The sequence below is a fragment of the Bos indicus genome, chromosome 2, assembly GCF_029378745.1.
Source record: "Bos indicus isolate NIAB-ARS_2022 breed Sahiwal x Tharparkar chromosome 2, NIAB-ARS_B.indTharparkar_mat_pri_1.0, whole genome shotgun sequence".
Classification (NCBI taxonomy): Eukaryota; Metazoa; Chordata; class Mammalia; order Artiodactyla; family Bovidae; genus Bos; species Bos indicus.
In genome coordinates, this window is record NC_091761.1 from 94,109,069 (window position 1) to 94,135,467 (window position 26,399).

Sequence of the window (26,399 nt, forward strand, 5' to 3'; positions counted from 1 at the left end):
TGGTTATGGGGGTAGACGCTCGAGGATTTCCAGGGGGACTCCTGAGGCTCGATCCCGCCTTTGCGTATGTCGAGCCTCCTTCCTCATGACCTTTGCCATGGGCGGAGTACCTCACTCTGGCCCCCAACACACACCCGTGAAGCCAGTGGTGCTGGGATGCTACCATGCAGGACACCTGATATGTTGAATAAGAAACAAATAATGAGGGACTTCCTTGGTGGTCCAAGGGCTAAGACTCCAAGCTCCCAATGCAGGGGACCAGGCACAAGTTCCCTAACCAGGGAACTTGTGCCCACATGCTGCAACTAAGAAATCTCATGCTGCAACGAAATTAAAAATCCTGCATGCCCACAATGAAGACCTGGTGCAGCAGATAGATAAATGTTTTGAAAAATAAGTCAATAATGAGGTTTCCATATGGCGGTGGTGAGAACTAGCAAGAAGGAAGAAGGAGAATGTCCACTTTATGCCCATGAGAAACGCTGGGCTGGAAGAAGCACAAGCTGGACTCAAGATTGCTGGGAGAAATATCAATAACATCAGATATGCAGATGACACCACCCTGATGGCAGAAAGTGAAGAAGAACTAAAGCGCCTCTTGGTGGAAGTGAAAGAGAAGAGTGAAAAAGTTGGCTTAAAGTTCAACATTCGGAAAACGAAGATCATGGCATCTGGTCCCATCACTTCATGGGAAATAGATGGGGAAACAGTGGAAACAGTGTCAGACTTTATTTTTCTGGGCTCCAAAATCACTGCAGATGGTGACTGCAGCCATGAAATTAAAAGACGCTTACTCCTTGGAAGAAAAGTTATGACCAACCTAGATAGCATATTGAAAAGCAGAGACATTACTTTGCTAACAAAGGTCCATCTAGCCAAGGCTATGGTTTTTCCTGTGGTCATGTCTGGATGTGAGAGTTGGACTGTGAAGAAAGCTGAGCGCCAAAGAATTGATGCTTTTGAACTGTGGTATTGGAGAAGACTCTTGAGAGTCCATTGGACTGCAAGGAGATCCAACCAGTCCACCCTAAAGGAGATCAGCCCTGGGATTTCTTTGGAAGGAATGATGCTAAAGCTGAAACTGCAGTACTTTGGCCACCTCATGCGAAGAGTTGACTCATTGGAAAAGCCTCTGATGCTGGGAGGAATTGGGGGCAGGAGGAGAAGGGGATGACAGAGGATGGATGGCTGGATGGCATCACTGACTCAATGGATGTGAGTCTGAGTGAACTCTGGGAGTTAGTGATAGACAGGGAGGCCTGGCGTGCTGCGATTCATGGGGTTGCAAAGAGTTGGACACGACTGAGCGACTGAACTGAACTGATACTTTTTAATGTGTGAGGTGTGTGAATAAGTTACCTAGTTAAAAAATGAAATTAGAGAAGTCCTCAGGCTCTAGAGAGCACCACGCCAACTCTAAGCAATACATGGGCTCCCACTCACATTTCTCAGTGATTCCATGTTGCCACGTGGAGGTGCTGGGGATGGAAATAAGCTCAGAAGACAAAGCCATCTGACTGTGATGACTGAAGACACAGCTGTCCTCTTCCTCACCACTCATGTGCTTGGCACTGGACTTAGATTTCTAGGAAGCCAAATAAAATAGAAAATGTTGTGTCTCTGTGATCTGTGAGTTCTCTCCTGAACTTTGCTAGGCTTTGGGAATGTGGGCCAGACCTACTTTTACAGCTCCCTGTAGGGTAATGAGTGTTCCTCAGCTGAGCAGAGGGACTCCTGCTATTGCTAAGTCACTTCAGTCGTGTCTGACTCTGTGTGACCCCATAGATGACAGTCCACCAGGCTCCCCCATCCCTGGGATTCTCCAGGCAAGAACACTGGAATGGGTTGCCATTTCCTTCTCCAATGCGTGAAAGTGAAGTCGCTCAGTCACGTCTGACTCTTAGCGACACCATGGACTGCAGCCTACCAGGATCCTCTGTCCATGGGATTTTCCAGGCAAGAGTACTAGAGTGGGGTGCCATTGCCTTCTCCGAGAGGTACTCCAAATCTCGTTAAATCACAGGTTGGTTGAATGTATCAGTAATAACAGTAATGATCAGTAATAGTAATATGTTTCAAGTTTAAAAAGACACCTTCATGTGTCTCCAGTGATGCAACCTGGAAACAACGGAAACAGAACGTGAACTGCTCCTGAACTACAAATAATCATAACAGTTTGCACATATTGCGTACCTACAACATACTAAAAGAATTATTCATTTAATCCTCACGATTCCCCTTGAGGCAGGTTCTACTATTTTTCTTGTTCTATAGGTAAGGAAACTTACGTTCAAAGAAGAAAAGTAATTTGCCTGATATTACCCTGCGAGTATGGAGAAGGCAATGGCACCCCACTCCAGTACTCTTGCCTAGAAAATCCCATGGATGGAGGAGCCTGGTAGGCTGCAGTCCATGGGGTAGCTAGGAATCGGACACGACTGAGCGACTTCACTTTCACTTTTCACTTTCATGCATTGGAGAAGGAAATGGCAAAGAATCCCAGGGACGGGGGAGCCTGGTAGGCTGTCATCTCTGGGGTCGCACAGAGTTGGACATGACTGAAGCGACTTAGCAGCAACCCTGCAGGTAAAGATGGAGCCAGATTGGAACAAGGACATCCTGGCCCCAAAGCCCGCACTGTTAACCATTAACAGCACAGAAGGGCAGCTCCAACTTTAATGTAAATGATCTATGTAATAATGAACTAAAATGTAATAATTCTTCTCAACTGTTTCACCAAAAATATCTTCCTCAATCCAGAACACAAGAGGGCTAATTTGGAAGTAAGAGCTCCTGCTTTCATGTGTATAGATGTGGCTATGAATTCTTTTGTGCCATCGGAGCAAATGAATGCTAGGCTGTCCATTATTTAAAGCCCACAGTAATGTTTGTTAATGTTTAGTATGACCTGCACCCCCTTTTCTTGGAAATGTTTCTTAAAATTTGACAACTTGTCAGCTCTTGAGAGACTTCCCACAAACTCCAACTGATGTAAAAAGTTTAGGTAGTTAAGAGGAGTGATGAGGAATTACTTCGAAGAGGACCAATAAATTAATAAACGAATCCAGGGTCACAGAAGGTCAAAATCAGAGGCAGATGTTGGCAATCCTTAGCTGAGAAAAGAGGTCTCCAGTACTCAATTCAAATTGGCTGTAGAAACAGGATGAAAGTCAGATCAAACTCCAACATTCCCTTGGGAATTTTTGCCTTCCTGGATTGCCTAGGACACAAGAAACCAAGTATCTACATGAGAGAAGTATATATACGTATGTACCATCTATTTTGTTTTGCATTTATCCTCCCCTAAATTGTGGTGATTACTTTCATGGAAAAGCCAATTTCAGATCTATCTTTCTTTTCCAGCATCTAAAATGCTACAAAGCAGAATAGATCCTTGATATATGTTTATTGTAATGATGAATGAATGAGTGACTCATCAGTCGATTGATGTATTACCATAATCCGTAATGGCCAGGTTATACAAGTAATATCTCATCATGACAATCCAACCCCTCTCAGAAGCCAACCAATGAAATATTCAAGTGATTTTTATTCTATTGACACTTGGTGATCATTGCTAGAAATTCTTTTCCCAATAGGCAGAAGCTGGAGATGAAATAAAACCAGCACTAAATTTCTTCATCAAGAATTGCAAAGTGAAAACAAAATGTCTTGAATATAGTAAAAGAGAAACATTTTGCAGATCAGCTTAATATATTGTCCTGGAAGGCCTAAAAGTATTTGTGTGATATTGTCAAGTAACTACTCACTAAATGCTTTAAAGCTTGTTTGGCTTTTCCAAATTTAAAATACTGAGAGAGAGAAAAGAGGTTAGGCTGATTTTTACAAATTCAATATCCAAAGTAGTAGAGAAGGACATAAAACAGCTGGGATTTGTGTAGTTGCTAATTTAGCTGAAGAATAATCATGCAGCTAAGCAAAAATAATTCCTCTGTCACATCTGGAAGAAACAGTGGTAGGAGGAAAGGTGTGGTTTGGTTGCCAAAAGAACATTTTCCTTACTGGAAAAAGTTATTAATTTTATTCAAATTACACTTAGTCTTATCCTTATTTATTTATGTATTTCTTTTTCTGTTTCAAAGTGATGAGGCACCAGAAGCGGGAAGATAGTCCAGGGACTCTTATGAGATTAATAAAGCCAGGCTTTCTTGGGAAAGAGACTAGCTGAATCTTGGCCAGGTGATGAGATAATATTAGGAGGAGGTCAGTGCCCTAAAAGTTTCCAGTAAAAGCTGTAGGATGAGAAAGACTGCCAGTAGCTTGTGAGGAGAGGCCAAGGGATTAGTCTACACTCTAAGAGTAATTGAAAATCAGGAAGTTTTGCTTAAAGGGAAAAAAGGAAAAGTCAGGTTACAAGGGAACAGTAATTAATGATAATCAAAAGTCTAGTGGGACAAAGAAGTTAACCTGAACATAGATTTTTGTTCAGTAGTTCACTGGATGTTGTTCTAAGTTCTCTACAACATATCACTTTCTGTATTGCCTTTACTTTTTAAGAGTTATGTTTAGATTTTATTTGCATTTCTGTTTTTCTCAAAATGAGTGATTCTTAAAACTTATCTGCACTGGAATCACCAAGAAAGGGCTTCCCCGGTGGTTCAGTGGTAAAGAATCCACCTGCAGTGCAGGAGACCCAGGTTCAATTCTTGGGTCTGAAAGATCCCCTGGCGGAGTACATGGCAACCTCCTCCAGTATTCTTGCCTAGAGAATCCCATGGGCAGAGGAGCCTGGCAGTTTACAGGTCATAGAGTTGCAAAGAGTCGGATACAATTGAAGCAACTGAGCATGCACAAATGAAGGAAACTTTAAAAATGGAGATTCCTGAACCTAAGGCCCCCAAAAGTCTACCTAGGTGATGTAGGGTTGGGGCTCAGGACTCTGTGTTTTAACAAGCAAATAGGTGATTTGATGCAAGGAATTCACATCTTACTTTTGAGAAAATACTCCTATAATTTATGTACTACATAATATTCTGGATCTGTGCATCTGGAGCAAGGAATTACCACCTAATGAACATTTATCAAAATTTCAGGTGTAAAGGAAAGGAGAACTCTGGGAGGTCAGAGGGTAGCGATTTTATCATTTAAATATGACATCAAATAACTACTCAATAAATGTTTCATAACTTAATTTACTCAAACTTAAAATATTAAGAGAATAAAAAGAAATTTGGATGAATTTTACAAATTCAAAACCAAAGTAACGTGGAAGAAAAATAAGCAGTGGATTGGTATAATGGCTAATTAATTATTAGAGTTTTGAAGTCCAGAATACATGGAAACAACCCAGAGGAGTGGTTGCAAAGCTACAGAAACTCATTTTACCAACTTTTCAATTCTGCCTGCCTCTCTTTAGAAGTAGTGACCTGATAATAAACCTCAAACTAATTTGTTAATGCCTATGATTAAGAAATGACTGTTTTGTTACCAGTTTTTCCCTATTCGCCTACCTCTCCAGGTGAGGCATGTCCAAATCTGCCTTGGCAGCTCGAAGCATAGTCTTCTGACTTCACTGCCATCCTTCCCTCAGTTGAGAAGACATGGGAAGAAAAGTGAATGGAATGGAAAGGAACCCTGCTCTGGACAGCATTGAACCCTGTGGACTGTAGCCTACCAGGCTCCTCCGTCCATGGGATTCTCCAGGCAAGAATACTGAGTAGGGTGCTATTTCCTTCTCCAGGACAGCATTTGGCCCCCTTCCAAATATACCCATGCCTTCTCTCCCTCCCTCTGTCGTATGAGAGTTCCATGCAACAGTACAGGCCTAATACTGGGAGTCTTTGTAATTTCCCTTCCTAGAGTGCCTGGGCTACTATAGGTCCACAGAAAAGTAGGAAGAGTGGCTTCTTACCTAGATTCTGCAGAGAAAGATCTGATTTTCACTGCCCTGCCAGGGTACCCATTCACCCAGAGAAGTAACACAAGCTGAGACATACAGAGACATATCCCTTCTTAAAGAAGCTCAGCCTGCACTGGCTCAGTAGAATCAAAGATTTCTCAGGAGACCCATTTCCTAAAGCTTTCATCATTCCTGAGGCTTTTCTGGCCCCTCTCTCCAAGGTCCCCACCTTAGTTATACAGCTATTAGCACCATGACAACCATCAAAGAGCACAAGCTTTGGGCAATGCAGCTTCCTCCAGTGAGGGCGTGTCTGAGTCAGAAAGTCCCAGTCTTCCATGCTCATCTCTCATCTTCCCGTTCGTCAGTGACAGCAGACAGTACAAGGCATCAAACCTTTGCAGGAAGCCACTGCCCTACAGCGTGGTATGAAAAAGAGCAGAGCACTGGGCTTCAGATACTAATCTGCATGACCAAGAGCAAATCCCTTAGCCTCTTCAAGTATCATTTTCCCTCTCTATTAAAGGGGTATTCCTACCTCCTGGATTTGTGAGAATTTGAGATAATGTATTAAAATGCCTGAGCTATAATAAGTGATCAATAAATGGCAGTTATTATTTTATGCATGAGCCTGAGGCTAATGTATGTGTGAACATTTAGTTATTAATTAGGAGGTAAATGAAAGCTGGCTGGAGGGAATTGCATTTGACCTTTAGTAAATTATTTCATTTAGATGCGCTGATGCAAAACTATCACATCTTATAAAGAAAGATGAAAATAAATCTGACTGACAAAAGATTTTTTAATAAATGCTCAGTCTCCCACTAACATCTTCACAGTTGATGGCCATCCCACTGTAATTTGTATGCCATTTGGGGAGGCTTTTGTGCCTTTCCCTCTCTTGCCAATCACCAGTGGTTCAGGGGTCAAATTCAGCTCAAAAAACTTGTTTTGAGCCCCTGCATCTAGGGACTAATCCAAAAAAGGTCCTCTAGATGATTTTTTCCCCTTCATAAGCTTGCCACCAAATGAACTGGGCATACTGGGGTTGTTAGCCACTGCTGCTGCTCAGAAAATGAAAGTGGCTCAATCAGGTTCTACTCTTTGCAATCCCATGGACTGTAGCCCACCAGACTTCTCTGTCCATAGAATTCTCCAGGCCAGAATACTGGAATGGGTAGCCATTCCTTCTCCAGGGGATCTTCCTGACCCAGAGATCGAACACACGTCTCCTGCAATGCAGGCAAATTCTTTACCATCCGAGCCACCAGGAAAGCTCTGCTGCTCAGAGTCTCTAAATTATTCCCAGGCTGAGCTCAGCTCAGCTGATATTCTGTGGTGCAGGAGCCCAATATACCTGTCGTTATGTGCCCCATTTTATTGACAGGCAAAGAGAACCTACCAGAGTCCATAAAAAGCACTTCATTACATGGGAGCCTATTATGAGAGTCACTTTGCTTGCAGAAATGTGGTCTATTACCAGAACAGCATAGCTATTTCAGCTGATGAAAGGGAGAAAGGAAAAATGACCAGGGCTTGTTACAGATAGGAAACAGAAGAGACACAGACATATCATGACCTTACCTTGGAAATCTAGAGACTAGATAGATGAATGGAAAGAGATGGAGTGGCCCAGGGAAGGATGAGATCTGTGAAGGCGTTTCTGGGGAGAGCAATGCAGGAAAGAAGAGGGAGGTTACAAGAGGTTAAGAGGGATTAAGAGGCTGGGGCTGCCATTCTTTGAAGAAGAGTCAGTGACAAAGAACTGATTGGTAGCCTTGGGGAAGAATGGAGTTATGGGTACCAGGCTTAAAAAATAGAACTGGAAAAGAAAGAAAGGGGAGGTATAAGAGGAAATCAATTGCTGACACTATCCTGTTGGAAAAGATTTCAGATCCCACGACTCAAGGAAAAGAGATTTGTGTTTTTCACGTATGATTCTCTCACGCTGAATCACATGTAGGTGAACGGTGCCATCAGGGGGCCTCCTCTGGAGTTTCTCTGCCTCTCGCCCTACCTACCTGGCATGAGGATGTGTTAGAAAGTCCAACCCAGTGAATTCTGCAAAAGGGCTGTGATTAGCCTTAGAAGGCTCCGACTGTGCAAGCAGCCAATATAATAAGCTTGCATATTGTGACTGATTATGCCCATTACCATTCCTGCATATTTCTGCCTTCTAAAGCCCACAGGAGAGCGGGCAGAAGAGTTAGGCAAACATCTTCGGGGCTGGTTTTATTAAGCTAATATACCAGGCATTGCCCATTTTGCATCCTAAGAAGCCATCAAGCCCTTTAAACTTAGCATATTCATTAGATATCATCTATTTTAAATAATGATACACTAAATCTTTGAAGTGCTGTTTATCCTAGGACCTCAAAATACATTACTATTACTGCTGATTCTCAGCATTTGGTAGATAGTATTACATTAATTTTCTAGATGGTTAAACTAAAGCATCTAATGGTGAAATATAAAATCAGCTATACAAGTAGGAAAAGAGTTTGGAGAACTCTGGGCCAAGCGTTTGCTAGTCACCTGTATAACTATGCTTACTGATACACCCCTATGTTCAGATGCCCAGTCACCATCCAGGGACAAGTGAAGACTTTATGATTGTCCATTTGCAGAGGACGTCGGTCATGCTAGTGGATGCCTGACATCTTTTAGATATGCCTCTTATGTTTGGAAAGCAGCCCACTTTCCTGTCTCCCTTGCAGAGCAGGGTAGACACGTGACCTGGGCTCAGCCAATCAGATGCACTGGTCAAGTAGCAAGTCTAGTTCCTGGTGTAGACTTTGCAGCAGAACAGATTATAGTGTCAAGTACATGGTGGTGGCAGCACGTCCCCATCAGACTAGTCCGACGGCATAGTCATAGGATATTTCTGGAAGTTTAGCCTCTAGCCTTTTGCCCTGTCAACAATTGTATGAATTCCCCAATACATTTTTTTAAAAACTCCTTCCCTGCACAATCAGCCAGACTCAGCTTCTTTCACCTGCAGCTAAAAACCCTGACAAGAATTCCTTTACCTCCCATGGAAAACAGAGGTTTGTAGAATTCCTTCGTACTTTTAGATAGGTTGATAACTGACTGTTGATTCATTTTTAAAAATTGATGTCAGTTCACTCAATTGATATTTGCTATTTATAAATACCTAATATTAGGGAGGGGACATATGTATATCTACCATGGATTCATGTTGACGTATGGCAGAAACCCAACAAAATATTGTAAGGCAATTATCTTCCAATTAAAAATAAATTTAAAAAAATACCTAATATTTATTGAGCATGGATTAAGGACAAAGCTCTGTGCTAAGTATTACAGGAAATATTTGCTGGAGGCTCACTATGTGCTACATGTCACACTAAGGGCTAGAAATGGGAGAAAAATAAGCAAAAGCAGATATGGCTACAACTCCCCAAGAGTTGACAGTCTACAGGGAAAGACAGACAATAATTGAGGAATCACACTCAAAACTGTAAAATTGCTACAGTGATAAGTGATGTGAAGGGCTGAGAAAGCATCCCTGAGGGAAAAATATGTTAGCATGAGATATGCCTTTGAAAAGAGCACACTAGAGTTAGTCAGAAAATGAATGGAAGGGAAGTAAAAACAGATGCAGGCAGACCAGTTAGGAGGCAATATTACTTTCTCAGGAGGGAGATAGCAGCAGCTTAGACTACAGTGGTAGGGGTAGGGTTAGAGAGAAAAGGACAGACTCCAGAAATATTATGGAGGTAAAATCAAGAGGACTTAATAATGGATTGGATATGAGGAATGAGGTAAGGTCATAGATAATGCCCAGGTTTCTGACTTGAACCCCTGGGTAGAGAGTGGTGTCTGTCCCTGGGAGAACGCTGGGAGAAAATCAGGTTTTATAGCTACATTCCCTGATAGCTCAGTTGGTAAAGAATCCATCTGCAATGCGGGAGACCTGTGTTTGATCCCTGGGTTGGGAAGATCCCCTGGAGAAGGGAAAGGCTACTCACTCCAGTATTCTGGCCTAGAAAATTCCATGGACTATATAGTCCACGGGATCACAAAAAGTCAGACACGACTGAGCAACTTTCACTTCACAAGCTCAGTCTAACATGTGTTTTTAATCAGTTGCCTTTAAAGCATCTTTGAGCTCTGGAGCTCAGAATAGAAGACAAGGCTGAAGGCATGAAAGAGTCCATGTATAACTGAAGTCATTGCGTGAATGAAATTTCTTAGGGAAGAAAATAGTCTGAAAAGAAGAGGTGGCCTTGGTTGTCATCTTAAGGAGTGTCACATAGAGGTCTAAAAATCCAGGGAGCCACTCAGCAATGGTTACCAGAAAGTAATGATAGTGTGTCTAGAAAACATCAACAGGCTGACATGCCTTAATCCAAGAGATATATCTAGATCTTCTAGCCACAAACTCCTCTACCACGGTGTTTGCACACTCAAGGGCCTGGCCAGTCTACTACTGCTCAGTTAATGGGCCAAGCAGGGGATTATGGTAGAGCATATGTCCCGTCTAAATTAGGCAATTGATTTTAACCTAAGGCAGGTTATTCCAAGATAGGATACCTGTATCCATGAACCTCTGTTGAATCTCCCACTTTTTGAAATATCTATTGTGCTTTATATTAACTTGAATGGACCTTGACTGAAACAGTATTTAACCAGATTTCTGGAGTCAGAACTCAATGCTATGCTTCTCAGTTGGAAAAATCTTCAACTACTGTAAATTATTTTCCCAGCTAAAATCAGCTATATTTCTATTTTCAGATAGCATCCATAACCCCAGAAGACTATTCTCCTACCACAAACACTTTCCGTGGCTATTAATACTGTTCCTAAAACTTTCCACTGTCTAACACTTACCCATAATTGAGAGTTGGACTGTGAAGAAAGCTGAGCGCCGAAGAATTGATGCTTTTGAACTGTGGTGTTGGAGAAGACTCTTGAGAGTCCCTTGGACTGCAAGGAGATCCAACCAGTCCATTCTAAAGGGGATCAGTCCTGAGTGTTCATTGGAAGGACTGATGCTAAAGCTGAAACTCCAATATTTTCGCCACCTCATGCGAAGAGTTGACTCATTGGAAAAGACTCTGATGCTGGGAGGGATTGGAGGCAGGAGGAGAAGGGGACGACAGAGGATAAGATGGTTGGATGGCATCACCAACTCTATGGACATGAGTCTGAGTAAACTCTGGGAGTTGGTGATGGACAGGGAGGCCTGGCGTGCTGTGATTCATGGGGTCACAAAGAGTCGGACATGACTGAGCGACTGAACTGAACTGAAAACCCCCTCCATTATTCAACTCCATCCTGAAGACAAGGATCTTGTTGATATTACAGCCCTGTCATGTGGGGTATGCAGATGAACAAAGGCTGAAGTCATCTCCTACCACAACAGAACCACTGGGGATCAGGAATCAGGAAGGGAGGCTAGCCCATGATACGACAGTCTTTGGAAGCCAGTGACAGGAGTGAAGACAACAGAGTTCTGGAGTAATCCTGAAGATGAGCTGTGTATGTTAGTCTCTCAGTTGTATCTGACTCTTTGCAACCGCATGGACTGTCACCTGCCAGGCTCTGTTCATGGAATTCCCCAGGCAAGAATTCCAGAGTGGGTTGCCATTCCCTTCTCCAGGGGATCTTCCTGACTCAGGGATCAAATCTGGGTCTACTACATTGCAGGCAGATTTTTTACCACTGAGCCACCAGGGAAGCCCAAGATGACCTACAGCAGAGGGGAAAAGGAGAGAAAAGAGAAAATAATGGGAGACACTTGCTCTCAATGTTAATTAGTTCTTGATTCTGAATTTTTTTTTTTTTTTTTTTTTTGCCATCCAGCTCCAGTATATTTGCCTGCAGGTCTGGAAGATAATTTCTGTATATATGCATTCCAATGTTTTTGCCTTCTCAATATTCCTTTGCAGCGATACATTGTATGTGCTCATTATAACTGCAAGCTATTGATGAAATCTGATATGTGGTTGAACTGGATTTATTTCTTAGTTTAGTATTACCACATACACACATGCTCACACAAAATCAAAATCTTCCTTTCCCATTCCCACATCTTTAGCCTCAAACCATAATTATTAAACAAAGAAACAGGAAACAAACAAATCATCAGTACATGTGTACAGTAAAGCAGCTCTTAGGATTTCATCATATGCCAGGTGAGTCAACCACACACCTTGCCTTGTGTCACAGCTTCCAAGGCAAACCTCCCTGAGAGACATTACACAGCACCCGAAACAGAGTCAGTGCTGCTGTTTCCTAAGGAATCTTCTTGTAGGTAAGAACTTCTCCCCAAATTCCCTTTCCGTTGACATTTGGCAGGACTTCTGTCAGAAAAATTACCTCAGCCGACACCTAGCAGAGTGTCTGGCACATAGTCAAGACTCAATACTTTTTTAAATCAGAAGACAATCAAATGAAAATGAGCCATGTCTAATCTAATAATGAGTGAATACAGTGGCGCATTTAGTGGCAAACACATAAGTGCTATATAAATATTAGCTATCAGTGTTATCACCGCTATCTAGAGTCAACAAGTTGCTTCTTGTTCACATTATGGGAATCCAGAAGGGCCTCTCTCATTTCCTTCTCTCACTTCATGCCTCTTATTTAAATACTATCTTAAATACTTATTTAAATTTTAAATCCTATCCCAACTTTCAAATTAAAACCACGTCTCTCCCTCTCCCTTTCTCTCTCTCTTGCACACACATACATACACACACACAGTGAGAGAATATGGTCTCTCATGCATTGCTGATGGGAGTGTAAGAGCACAACTCCAACAGAGGGAAATTCGGACACTTTCTATCAAAACGACAAATACAAATACTTTTCAACCCAGAAAGTCACACTGGAGAATTTATCCTACAGATTAACTCACATCCATGTGATATACATATGTACAAGGTTGTTCACTGCAGTCTTGTTTGAAATGGCAAAATGGGAATCAAACCAAACATCTTATCAATAGGGAGAGCCCATTAGATAAACTTTGGTACAAGCATAGAATGTGAATATTATACAGCCATGAACAAATTTTGAATAAGGAATATTTCTATGTACTTTTGTGAGAAGACCTCCAAGATATATTACTAAATCAAGTTATTAGGGACAAAAGAACAATATATAAAGCATTCCAAATTTGGCATAAAAGTGAGGGAAAAGAGGATAAGAACATATATGTGCATTTGTTTTACATTAAGAACTCTGGATAGGTATGTATGAAGAAAACTAAAGGAATGATTCCCATGGCAAGGGATGGAGAATTAGGCAGATGGGAGAGGGAGGAAGCAAGGAATGAAGGGAAAACATCTTTACTGTAAAAATTTCATTGTCTATTCAAAATAAATATAGGTATAAGATAGACAGGCAGATAACCTACTTTTCTTTTAAATGAGAAGAACATCTGGTTTTATGACCATCTGAAGAGTGGATTCACCTGCCAGCGCTGTATAGTTGAAGTTGACACCCAGGAAGTTCCGCATCTAGAACCGTCTGTACCCTCCCCTCCTGGCTTTTTCTTCCCTACTCACTGTGGGATGAAGGAGCCTTGGAGATGGATAACTGTGCCTAGAAGGTTGGAAACCTGCTAACTTAATACAGTCTGCTGGGCTCTGTCCCTGTTCTCACATCTATATATTCCTTCTGGGACACAAAAGTATAAATTAAGAAAAAATCTCTAGGGTCACAGACTCAATATTATAATTCTTCATGTCTTTGCTTTCATCAGTTTAAATTCAGACTTCAATATGATTTGCAAATAGCTTTGTGTGATAGGATATTGGAGGTCAGAGGATTTCTCAATCCATCTGAACACTCATAAACACATCGAAACAAAAATCCATTAAAAGTGGAACTAGCTAATCCTTTACCTGGGAAGAATAAATAATTCACCCCCAGGCTCTCCCGCCATAAATCAGTTGTGCCGTTATCAGATGACAGCCCCGGAATAGGAAAGCAAAGCAGCTGTATTAAACTTCAACAATAAAAATAAAGGAATGGAAAAAAGTCGAGGTGAACCATTTGTTTTCTTTCCAGGTAGTTCTCCAAACAGACTATGTAATGAACAAGCTGGGAAGAAACTGGTGACTTAATGCCCCTCTGATGAAAGCCTTTCTTGAGGTTTTACATTAGGTAAATGACAGATCTGATTCGCACTATAATAGTGGTATATGCCAAATCTCTGTGTGGGCTCCTCACTGCTCCAGGGAAAGACCCACTGGTAACTTGGCTCCCTCAAGCTCAGCTGGAGGAGGAAGGGAAGGCTCTGCGACAGAATAATGCAGCATTCACCTTACACCCCAAAAGGTTCTAAGGAAGCGAGCTGCTCCCACATCTCCCAGAGTCAGGAAGAGTCAAGAAGGAAGGTTATGAAAGACATTTAGGATGAAGAGGATCCAGACAGGAAATGAGGCTCAGACCAAGCCAACCACTTCCATGCGGATGACCCTTTACAGCAAGACTTCTTAATATTCAGTTAGCAAATGTTTACACAGAGCTTGCTGTGTGCCAGGGACAATTCTAATTGCTTCAGATGCCAAGCCTAGAAATCCTCACCACATCCCTCTGAGGTGGGTTCTACTGTTATCTCCATTTTAGTGGGGAGGAGACTGAGGTGCAAAATTACTAAGAAATCTGCCTGGCTTTATTCAGCTGTGGATGAAGGGCCCAGGGGATGCTTCAGGTGGTCACCACCCTCGGAGGGGACCCGTCACTACCATCCTTAGTTCTGTTCTGGGAGCCAGGCAGGCTGCACGTGGGGAATGAAAACAAACGGCCAGAGATACGAGCCTGAAGGCTAACAGAGCTGCTTTTGTCTCCTGATAATTATCATTAAACAAGGAATAATTGAAGTAAGAGGTGCTTACTCATCTTAGCACGTTATGGTCAAAGCTATGGTTTTTCCAGTAGTCACGTGTGGACGTGAGAGTTGTGGTACTGGAGAAGACTCTTGAGAGTCCCTTGGACTTCAAGGAGATCCAACTGGTCAATCCTAAAGGAAATAAACCCTGAATGTTCATTGGGAGGACTGATGCTGAAGCTCCAATACTTTGGCCACCTGATAAAAAAGAGTTGATTTATTGGAAAAGGCCCTGATGCTGGGAAACACTGAGGGCAAGAGAAGGGAGTGGCAGAGGATGAGATGGTTGGATGGCATCACTGACTCAGTAGACATGAATCTGAGCAAGTGAGATAGTGAAGGACAGGGAAGCCTGGTGTGCTGCGGTCCACGGGGTCACAAAGAGTCAGACAAAACATAGCCACTGAACAACAACAAATCTTAGCATTCCCAAACCTAACTGGTATATAATTGAGAATCACAATGAATAATAACTGGGAGTTAGCTCATCTGCAATGGCAGTTAATAACATGTACTGGGAGGGCCATAGGGGAATTCTCAAAACAACCACACTCCATTCTCTTATTTGAAAGGAATCCCCCAGATGCACACTCAGCACCTTGAAATGTGGTATACATCAGTAGCAGGAATGCATGAAAAATGAAGCAGAAATGGTAAACTTTGTATCAGTTAGCTTTTGCCACAACAAAGCTGTGTGACAACCCCCAAACTCAATGACTTGATCTGGGGCAATAGGATCACTACATGCAAAAAAAAGATTTCAACCCTTACCTGATGCCATATACAAAAATTAACTCAGGATGGTTCAAAGATCTACATATAAGAGCTAAACAGTGCAACTTTTAGAAAAATCAGTTCAGTTCAGCTCAGTTGCTCAGTCGTGTCTGACTCTTTGTGAACCCCTGGACTGCAGTATGCCAGGCTTCCATGTCCTTCACCATCTCCCGAAGTTTGCTCAAATTCATGTCCATCGAGTTGGTGATGCCATCCAACCATCTCACCCTCTGTCATCCCCTTCTCCTCCTGCCTTCAATCTTTCCCAGCATCAGGGTTTTTTCTGATGAGTCAGTTCTTTACATCAGTTTTTCAGGACCTTGGATTTCTCAAAGGATTCTTAGATATGATGCCAAAAGTATAAGAAACAGAAGAATAAAATAAATTATAGTTCATTAAAATAAAAAAATTTTGTTCATCAAAGAACACTATCAAGAAAGTAAAACATCAACCCATAGAATGAAAGAAAATATTTGCAAGTTATATATCTAGTAAGGGTCTAGAATCCAAATTATATAAAGAACCATTACAGCTCAACACTTTAAAAAACACACAATTTTAAATGGGCAAAGACTCTGAAGAGACATTTCTCCCAAAAAAAGATGTATAGTCAACAAGCACATGAATATATGCTCAACATTACTGGTCATTTTGTGTGCTCAGTCACTCAGTTGTGTCCAACTCCTTGAGCCCACATGGACTGTAGCGCTCCAGGCTCCTCTGTCTGTGGGATTCTCCAGGCCAGAATACTGGAGTGGATAGCTGTTCCCTTTGCCAGGGGATCTTCCCAACCCAGGGATCGAATCCAGTTCTCTTACATTGCAGGCAGATTCTTTACTGTCTGAGCCCCAAGGGAAGCCCAGCTGGTCATTAGGAAAATGCAAATCAAAACCACAATGAGATAAGGCTTCATACCCACTAGGATGTCTATAATTAAAGAGGTGGGGGGAGAGGGGGAGAGGGGGAGGGAGAAAAGGCAAAAGAAAAGAAGGAAGGAAACATATAAATGTTTGTGGGCATATAGAGAAATTGGGACCCTTCTATATTACTCATAAAATATAAAAAGCGCAGATGCTGTGGAAAGCAGTTTGGTGGTTCCTCAAAATGAAATATAAATTTAACATATAATCCAGCGATTCCACTCCAAGTTATATACCCAAAATAATTGAAAAGAGTTGTTCAAACAAAACCTGTACAAAAATTTGAAGAGCAGCATTATTCACAATAGCTAAAAGGTAGAAACAATCCAAATGTCTATCAACTGGATAACAAAATATGATCTATCCATATGATGGAATATTATTCAGCCATAAAGAAGAACGAGGTACTACATGTCACAACATAGATGAACCTCAAAACGGTTATGCTAAGGCTCAGTTCAGTTCAGTTCAGTAGCTCAGCCGCGTCCAACTCTGCGATCCCATGAATCGCAGCACGCCAGGCCTCCCTGTCCATCACCAACTCCCGGAGTTCACTCAGACTCACGTCCATCGAGTCAGTGATGCCATCCAGCCATCTCATCCTCTGTCGTCCCCTTCTCCTCCTGCCCCCAATCCCTCCCAGCATCAGAGGCTTTTCCAATGAGTCAACTCTTCGCATGAGGTGGCCAAAGTATTGGAGTTTCAGCTTCAGCATCATTCCTTCCACAGAAATCCCAGGGCTGATCTCCTTCAGAATGGACTGGTTGGATCTCCTTGCAGTCCAAGGGACTCTCAAGAGTCTTCTCCAATACCACAGTTCAAAAGCATCAATTCTTCGGCACTCAGCTTTCTTCACAGTCCAACTCTCACATCCATACATGACCACTGGAAAAACTATAGCCTTGACTAGATCAACCTTTGTTGGCAAAATAATGTCTCTGCTTTTGAATATGCTATCTAGGTTGGTCATAACTTTCCTTCCAAGGAGTAAGTGTCTTTTAATTTCATGGCTGCAGTCACCATCTGCAGTGATTTTGGAGCCCCCAAAAATAAAGTCAGCTACTGTTTCCACTGTTTCCTCACCTATTTGCCATGAAGTGATGGGACCAGATGCCATGATATTTGTTTTCTGAATGTTGAGCTTTAAGCCAACTTTTTCACTCTCCACTTTCACTTTCATCAAGAGGCTTTTGAGTTCCTCTTCACTTTCTGCCATAAGGGTGGTGTCATCTGCATATCTGAGGTTATTGATATTTCTCCTGGAAATCTTGTTTGCAGCTTGTGCTTCTTCCAGTCCAGCGTTTCTCAGGATGTACTCTGCATATAAGTTAAATAAGCAGGGTGACAATATACAGCCTTGACGTACTCCTTTTCCTATTTGGAACCAGTCTGTTGTTCCATGTCCAGTTCTAACTGTTGCTTCCTGACCTGCATACAAATTTCTCAAGAGGCAGGTCAGGTGGCCTGGTATTCCCATCTAAGGATAGACAGTGTGTAATCTTATTCATATGAAACATCCAGAAGAGAAAAATTCCTGAAAACAGCAGATTCATGTTTCCCTAGGGAAGCAGGGAATGGGAAGTGAAGGCTTAGTGGGTTTTAGGTGTGCTTCGGGAGTGATGAAAATGCTAGAACTAGAAAATCATCCTAGTGGGTATGAAGCCTAGCATTAGCACTAGAAAATGCTAGCGGTGATACTTACATAACACCATGAATGTACTAAATACTGCTGAACTGGATGCTTTAAAACGGTTCACATGCTGAATTTTAGGTGAATTTTAACCTAAAAAAAAAAGCCTTAGTGGTTTTATAAAATAATTATTTCTTCTCAGTCACATACCTGTGGGTGGTCTGGGGGTAAGCTGATCTAGCATGAGCTCAACGAGGCTTGCTTCTGGACTCCAGGTGGGATCCAGGTCAGCCTCATACGTCTCTCCCGCTCTCAGCAGTAGACTTGACAGGGCGTAATCTCCTCAGTGATGGCAAAAGCACCAGAGGGCACACCCAACACTCAGACACATGTAAAGCCTTGCCTTGCATCCCCTTGGCCAAATAGTAAGGGCAAATGTTTTCTCCCATTCTGAGGGCTGTCTTTTCATCTTGTGTATGGTTTCCTTTGCCGCGCAGAAGCTTCTAAGTTTAATTAGGTCCTGTTTGTTTATTTTTGTTTTTCTTTTCACTACTCTAGGAAGTGGGCCAAAAGGATCTTGCTGTGATTTTTGTCAAAGAGTGTTTTCCTCTAAAAGTTTTATAGTGTCTAGTCTTAGATTTAGGTCTTTAATCCATTTTGAGGTCATTTTTATGTATGGTGTTATGTAGTGTTCTAATGTCATTCTTTTACACGTAGCTATCCAGTTTTTCCAGCACTACTTGTTAAAGAGACTGTCTTTTCTCCATTGTATATTCTTGCTTCCCTTGTTATAGATTAGGTGACCATATATCCATCAATGGATGAATGGATAAAGAAGATGTGGTACATACATACAATGGAATATAACTCAGCCATAAAAAGGAACAAAATTGGGCCATCTGTAGAGATTTGGATGGACCTAGAGTCAGTCATACAGAGTGAAGTAAGTCAGAAAGAGAAAAACAAATATCATATATTAATGCATATGCATGCATGCTAATTTGCTTCAGTCATGTCCAACTCTTTGCAACCCTATGGATTGTAGTCTGCCAGGCTCCTCTGTCCATGTGATTCTCCAGGCAAGAATACTGGAGTGGGTTGCCATGCCCTCCTCCAGGGGATATTCCAGACCCAGCGATTGAACCTGCATCTCTTACATCTCCTGCATTGGCAGGCAGTTTCTTTACCACTAGCACCACCTGGGAAACCCATTAATACATATATGTGGAATCTAAAAAGAAGATACAGATGAGCCTATTTGCAGGGCAGGAATAGAGACACAGACATAGAGAATGAGCATGTGGACACAGAGGGGGAAGAAGAGTGTGGAATGAATAGGGAGATTAGGATTGACATATATACACTACCATGTGTAAGACAGCTAATGGGAACCTGCTGTATAGCACAGGGAGCTCAGCTAGGTGGTCCGTAATGATCTAGAGGGGTGGGATGGGGGATGGTTGTCAGAGGAAAGTCCAAGAGGGGACATATGTATACATATAGCTGATTCACTTTGTTGTACAGCAGAAACTAACACAACATTGTAAAGCAATTATACTCCAATTAAATACACACACACACACACATATATATACACATACATATACATATGTATATACGTATAAGGGCAGAGAAGTACCCTCCACTACCGGTAAAAGGAACTACAAAGTTGAATGAAGACATATGGATGAACCTGGAGGACATTATGCTAAGTGAAATAAGCCAGACACAGAGGACAAATACTATACAATGTCACTTAGAGGTAGAATCTCAAAGAGTCAAACTCACAGAATTGGAGAATAGAATGAAGGTTTCCAGGGCTGAGGAATGAAGGAAATGGAGAGATGTTGGTCAAAGTGTACAGGCCTTCAGCTATTGAAAGCATAAGTTCTGGCAGTCTAATGCACAGCATGGTGATTACATGTAAATAATGCTGTCTTGCATACTTGAAGGCAGTGAATGCATTAACTATCTTGACTGTGGAAATCATTTCAAAATAAATGCATATGTTAAAACATCACATTGTACACCTTTAAAAAGTCCCATTGTACATCCTAAATATATGCAATTTTAATTTGTTAATTATACCTCAATAAAGCTGGAAATAAATTAGAATGATTTTTTTAAAAGTCGAATGGTAAAACACAAAGATAAAGGGAGGAGTAAGAAAGTGAAGAGGAACTAAAAAGCCTCTTGATGAAAGTGAAAGTGAAAGTGTAGAGTGAAAAAGTTGGCTTAAAGCTCAACATCAGAAAACGAAAATCATGGCATCTTGTCCCATCACTTCATGGGAAATAGATGGGGAAACAGTGGAAACAGTGGCTGACTTTATTTTTCTGGGCTCCAAAATCACTGCAGATGGTGACTGTGCAGCCATGAAATTAAAAGATGCTTTCTCCTTGGAAGAAAAGTTATGACCAACCTAGATAGCATATTCAAAAGCAGAGACATTACTTTGCCAACAAAGGTCCGTCTGGTCAAGGCTATGGTTTTTCCTGTGGTCATGTATGGATGTGAGAGTTGGACTGTGAAGAAAGCTGAGCGCCTAAGAATTGATGCTTTTGAACTGTGGTGTTGGAGAAGACTCTTGAGAGTCCCTTGGACTGCAAGGAGATCCAACCAGTCCATTTTGAAGGAGATCAGCCCTGGGATTTCTTTCGAAAGAATGACGCTAAAGCTGAAACTGTAATACTTTGGCCACCTCATGCGAAGAGTTGACTCATTGGAAAAGCCTCTGATGCTGGGAGGGATTGGGGGCAGGAGGAGAAGGGGACAACAGAGGATGAGATGGCTGGATGGCATCACTGACTCGATGGACGTGAATCTGAGTGAACTCCAGGAGTTGGTGATGGACAGGGAGGCCTGGCGTGCTGGGATTCATGGGGTCGCAAAAAGTCGGACACGACTGAGCGACTGAACTGAACTGAACTGAACTGAATGAATTGTGAACTTGAATGCAACCTACCTCAGCTTTTTCCTTACACAATTGACCTCTTCATACTTTGCTCCTAAATGGCAAGATTTCCTCCATATCTTTTCCACCACCTTTTATGGTTTTTTAGAGCAAGGGACCTCCTTCTAAGGAATATGACCCAATTCACCCAAGGTACTCTTATTAAATCATAGAAAACACAGATCAAAATAAGTGTTTATAATTTATTGGGGCTTTTCTAATGTTTAGCAGATGGAATGGGTGGGTTCCAAGGCAGTTATAGGAGCCTTGGTATCAAATAGCACATTTTCAGGTGTGTAGATCTCCCCACCATACCTAGTGGCAGATTTTAAATCCCACCATCAGTCAAGGGAAGAGCAAGGACACGGAGGGTTGTGTAGGAAGTTCATGGGCCAGTCCTAGAAGCGTCAGACATCACTTCTACCTACATTCTATTGCCCAGAATTCAGTCATATGGTTACAAATTTCACAGGTGCAAAGGAGACTGGGAAATGCAATCCAGCTGTGTGTCTAAGAGGAAGAGGGAACTGGTAAAGTGAATATTTAGCCAGTCCCTGCCACATTCTATATTAAGCTCTCTTTATTGGAATGTCAAGCTATCTAAAGTTGGCTCCAAAAAAGTGCTAATCTCTTATTTGTAGGAGTTCAGGGGACCACTTCTTCAGGCTGGGGAAACAGAGGAAAGTCTGGCACCAAGTTTGAAGATACTGAGCAGCAAGAGAAGACAGAGCCCACAGTGCTGCTGTTGTTCAGCTGCCCACTCGTGTCCAACTATTTGTGACCCCATGGACAGGCCTCCCTGTCCCTCATCATCTTCCGCAGTTTGCCCAAGTTCATGTCCATTGCATCAGTGATGCCATCCAGCCATCTCCTCTTCTGATGCCCTCTTCTCCTTCTGCCCTCAATCTTTCCCAGCATCAGGGAAACTTTTCCAATGAGTCAGGTATTCGCATCAGGTGACCAAAATACTGGAGCTTCAGCTTCAGCTTCAGCATCAGTCCTTCCAATGAATATTCAGGGTTGATTTCCTTTAAGATTGACTGGTTTGATCTCCTTGCTGTCTAAGGGACTTGTCCAGCACCATGTTTCGAAAGCATCAATTTCTTCGGCTTTCTGCCTTTTCTACAGTCCAGCTCTCACATCCTTATGTGACCACTTGGAAGACGATGGCCATGACTGTACGGACCTTTGTAGGCAGAGTAATGTCTCTGCTTTTCAACACACTCTCTAGGTTTGTCCACAAACCTAGCTGTGAACAAAATCAGACTGCACCAGAACTTGAAGAAAAAGCATGTGCGACACCAATGACCCTCAAGATTCCAGTGCCTGGAATTCAAACCAGAAAACTGACTGAGTTCTCAGAGGCAAATACCATCCAATGACAAAAGCCTTGACTTCACTCAAGTCAGCCCTGGGGAAGCAAGACTTCCGTACATGTTACAGATTTCACTATTCCATTAGTGGCTTGCTCCCTAGACTTTTACTGTCACCCCAGATAAACTGAAGCTTGAACGAGCAACATAATCAAAGTGATTTGGACACAAAAGTCTTTCTTCTCTTTATCTCCTACTAGTTTCCTCAACCTTCCTGTTCCTAACAGCTGACCTGAAGGAAGTAAAGGAAAAGTTGGCTGAGGATGTTGTTAACACCTCCAAGGCCAATGAAAGACAAAACGAACTAAAAAATCATACTCCAAAGTACTCATCATGCTTCCCCGAGCTGGCAAGTTCCTTCTTTTTTTGACCATGACCCAGTCGTCCCCCCTGAAATTTCAAGCCAGTTGCCATTTCCACCTCTCTCAACTAGGGGCTTTATTATCGTAAGGTGAGAAAAGTTTCTTTGGCACAAGACTGCCTAGGAGAGAAATCAGAGTGATTTAAGCAATGCCCATGTGTGTTAGAGATGGAAGAGCATCCCTGGCTGCCACATCGGATAGAAAAAAAAATGTAAGCTCAGATGCATTTATTAAGGTAGGCTGGATATCTGTTCAGCCAAGCCCTTTTTTTTTTTTAACTCTCAGATACTATTTTAATGAAAAGCCACCGCAAGTCCTCAGCAAATCACAGCTTTGAAGGAAAATGTCAACCCCTATCAAACCACGAAGAATTGTTGGAGCTGATGGAAATCTAAATTCATCAGTTACTTTCCCCACAGCCCCCTCCATCCACTCCAACCAACCCCTCCTCCTCCAGCTCACCCTAGAGCGCGGGAACAGAGCTGCAAATCAACGCCTGCGGGACATCCCATCAGACAATGGGAAGGTCTAAAGAAAGGTTAAAGCAGAAAGGAAACGAAATTTATAGACTCAGCATTAAAATCTTAAAGGACCTTAGGAACAGCAATGAATCTGATGTTAGGAAAGGCAGGGGCTGTCAGAGGCCACGGCAGGAAGGCCTGACAAGGGCCATAAATCTAAGTTTAGGAGCAGAAAAAAAAATAGACGTCTTTTCAGGCTGAGGCAGCATGATGAAAAGATTCCAACCTGGGCTTAAAAGAGAGGCGAGGCCGCAGAGGCATGGTGGGGAAGAAGCAGACTCAGGACTGGAAATAAGGAACGAAAAGAGCAGCAGATTGTGGGGGTGGGAGAGGAGGCAGACTTGGACCTGCAGAGGCTGCTACAAAGACACCAGTAGCACACCTTTGGCTGTGGCGGGGAGCTTTGAAACAGCCCCAGAGAAAGAAAGAAAAGAGATAGAATGCAAACTAACTTTGTAAGCAACCAGAATCAGCACGAAAGGCCAGGCAGCTGGGGGCAAAAGAAGGTAGAGGAGGAAGTCAGAAGACTGTGGGGAAGGGGGGACTTCCCTGGTGGTGCAGTGGATAAGAATCTGCCTACCAGTGCACGCGACATCAATTTGATCCCTAGTCCTGGAAGATTCCATGTGCCTCGGAACAACCAAGCCCATGTGCCGCAACTTCCTGAAGCCCACGCGTTCTAGAGACTGTACTCCTCAAGAAGAGAAGCCACGGCAAAGAGAAACCTGCTCACCATAACTAGAGAGTACTCTCGGCTCTCCGCGACTAGAGAAAGCCTGCACACACAACGAAGACCCAGCACAACCAAAAATAAATAAATAAAATTTTTATTTATTAAAAAAAAGATTGTGGAGGGGTCAGAGGATTGTTAGGGAGTCAGAAGATTGTGGAGGGGTCAGAAGATTGTGGGGGTCAGAAGATTGTTGTGGGGGGTCAGAAGACTGTGGAGGGATCAGAAGATTGTGGTGGTCAGAAGATTGTTGTGGGGGGGTCAGAAGATTGTAGAGGGGTCAGAAGATTGTTGGGGGGTCAGAAGATTGTTGGGGGGGTCAGAAGATTGTGGAGGGGTCAGAAGATTGTGGGGGGGTCAGAAGATTGTGGGGGGGTCAGAAGATTGTGGAGGGGTCAGAAGATTGGGGGGTCAGAAGATTGTTGGGGGGGTCAGAAGATTGTGGAGGGGTCAGAAGATTGTAGGGGGGTCAGAAGATTGTGGAGGGGTCAGAAGATTGGGGGGTCAGAAGATTGTTGGGGGGGTCAGAAGATTGTTGGGGGGTCAGAAGATTGGGGGGGTCAGAAGATTGTTGGGGGGTCAGAAGATTGTGGAGGGGGAGCTTGGGAAAGGCAGCAGTGTCCAGTGGTTAGCACAAGCTGGGAAGCCAAGAACTCCCAGGGTTGTCGTTAATTTTCATCCACTCATTCTGTGTATTTTGGGGGTTTGTTTTTTGTTTCTTTCAATTATGCCTCTGGGGTTCAAATATACTATGTTAAGACACTAATTAAAATACATAAAACCATTGCAACTGAAAATAACATGCCATGAATTTTTATGAAAATGCCAAACTCAAGCAGCCTTCCCTCTGGGGCAGGCCTGATTGGAAACGTCAAATTGGCACCACTTTGATTGCCAGGGCTCATGCCTGCTTCAGCCATGTCCTAGGGTGAGGCATACTTTTCTCTGCCTCAGTTTCCCTCACAGGAAAAGAAGTTGGCAGATCTGTTTCACAGTGGCAGGAAAGGATTGACTGAATTAATATCTTCACAGTACATTTCAAACCTTTGAGATCAAGTTTTCGCTAAATGTTAAATAAGGGTTTCCCTGGTGGCTAAGTGGTAAAGAACGCACCTGCCAATGCAGGAGATGTAAGAATCGAGTTTGATCCCTGGATCAGGAAGATAGCTACAGGAGGGCATAGAAACCCACTTCAGTATTCTTGGCTGGAGAATCCCTTGAACAGAGGAGGCTGGCAGGTTGTGGTCCATAGGGTCGAAAAGAGTCGGACACCACTGAAGCGACTTAGCACGCATGCAATGTTAAATAAATAATATCCACTCCCTTATGCAATGTAACTCTTTCAGTGTTTCAAAATATGAAAATCAATATGCCTTTTCCATGTCTTACATTCCTCTCCGCTCCATATACTTTCTACAGTCTGCATTTCCTCTCTCTTTCCGAGTTGCATTCCCCTTCTTATCACACTTCTGTCCACTTTTCTTTCCTCATGTCCATCATCTCTCTCCTTTCTGCTGTCTGACTCTCCTCAATTTCTCACTTTTCCTATTTGCCTTGGAAACTAGAGTGCATCTCCTATGCAATGTCATTTCATAGGTGAGTACATATGGTCATTAATATTCATTAGTTTTCTTAATCTCTAGTAAAAATAGAAAAAAGAATGCTACCTTTCTGTATGTCAGACTGGTTGATTAGCAGACTGTACTTTTAAAGTATAAAACTCTCCTTTTAGAGACAGCCTAGAGGTCAAAAACTCTGGGAGGTGGATGCTTTCCTTGGGTCAACCAAGGAAAAGGGAAATGGGCAAAGTTGAGAGATAATTTTGGGGGCGAAATGTAAGCCTTTCAGCAGTGAATTAACCTAAATGTTTTTCCCAAAGATGGTGATCATATTTTCACCTCCTAGACTCACTAGCAGTTCAAAGGGATTGCTGCAAAAAGTTAAGAATCTGAGACTCTAGGACCTAATAAAGCCCTGAATTTTTGGTTTTGTGTTGCCTATAAAAGTCAGTGTGGATTAGGAAAAAAACTGGCTGTTATGACTCACACCCCACATGTACTATCTTAAAACCCAGAAAGAAGCCAAAAATGTCTGTGTAAAAGGTGAAGGCTGTGTAAAGAGTGAAAAATAAAATAAAAAGATGGAAAAGTAAACACCACCTCAGATGTAAGGAAATTCGGATATTTAGGACCTCCCATAAGAAATAACTTCTTTTTTTCTTAAGTCAATGGATCCATAAATAAATGAACTTAATCTGACTTCTAACTAGCTCATTCAGTGAAAAGCTAGTGGACTAGAAGTTTATTTGAAGAACTGGGGTCTTTCAGCAGCTCAATGGCAGGCTTCCTGTTTGACTTTGGCCAAGTTATTCAACTACTTAATATCTAAAGTTACTCATCTGTAACATGAG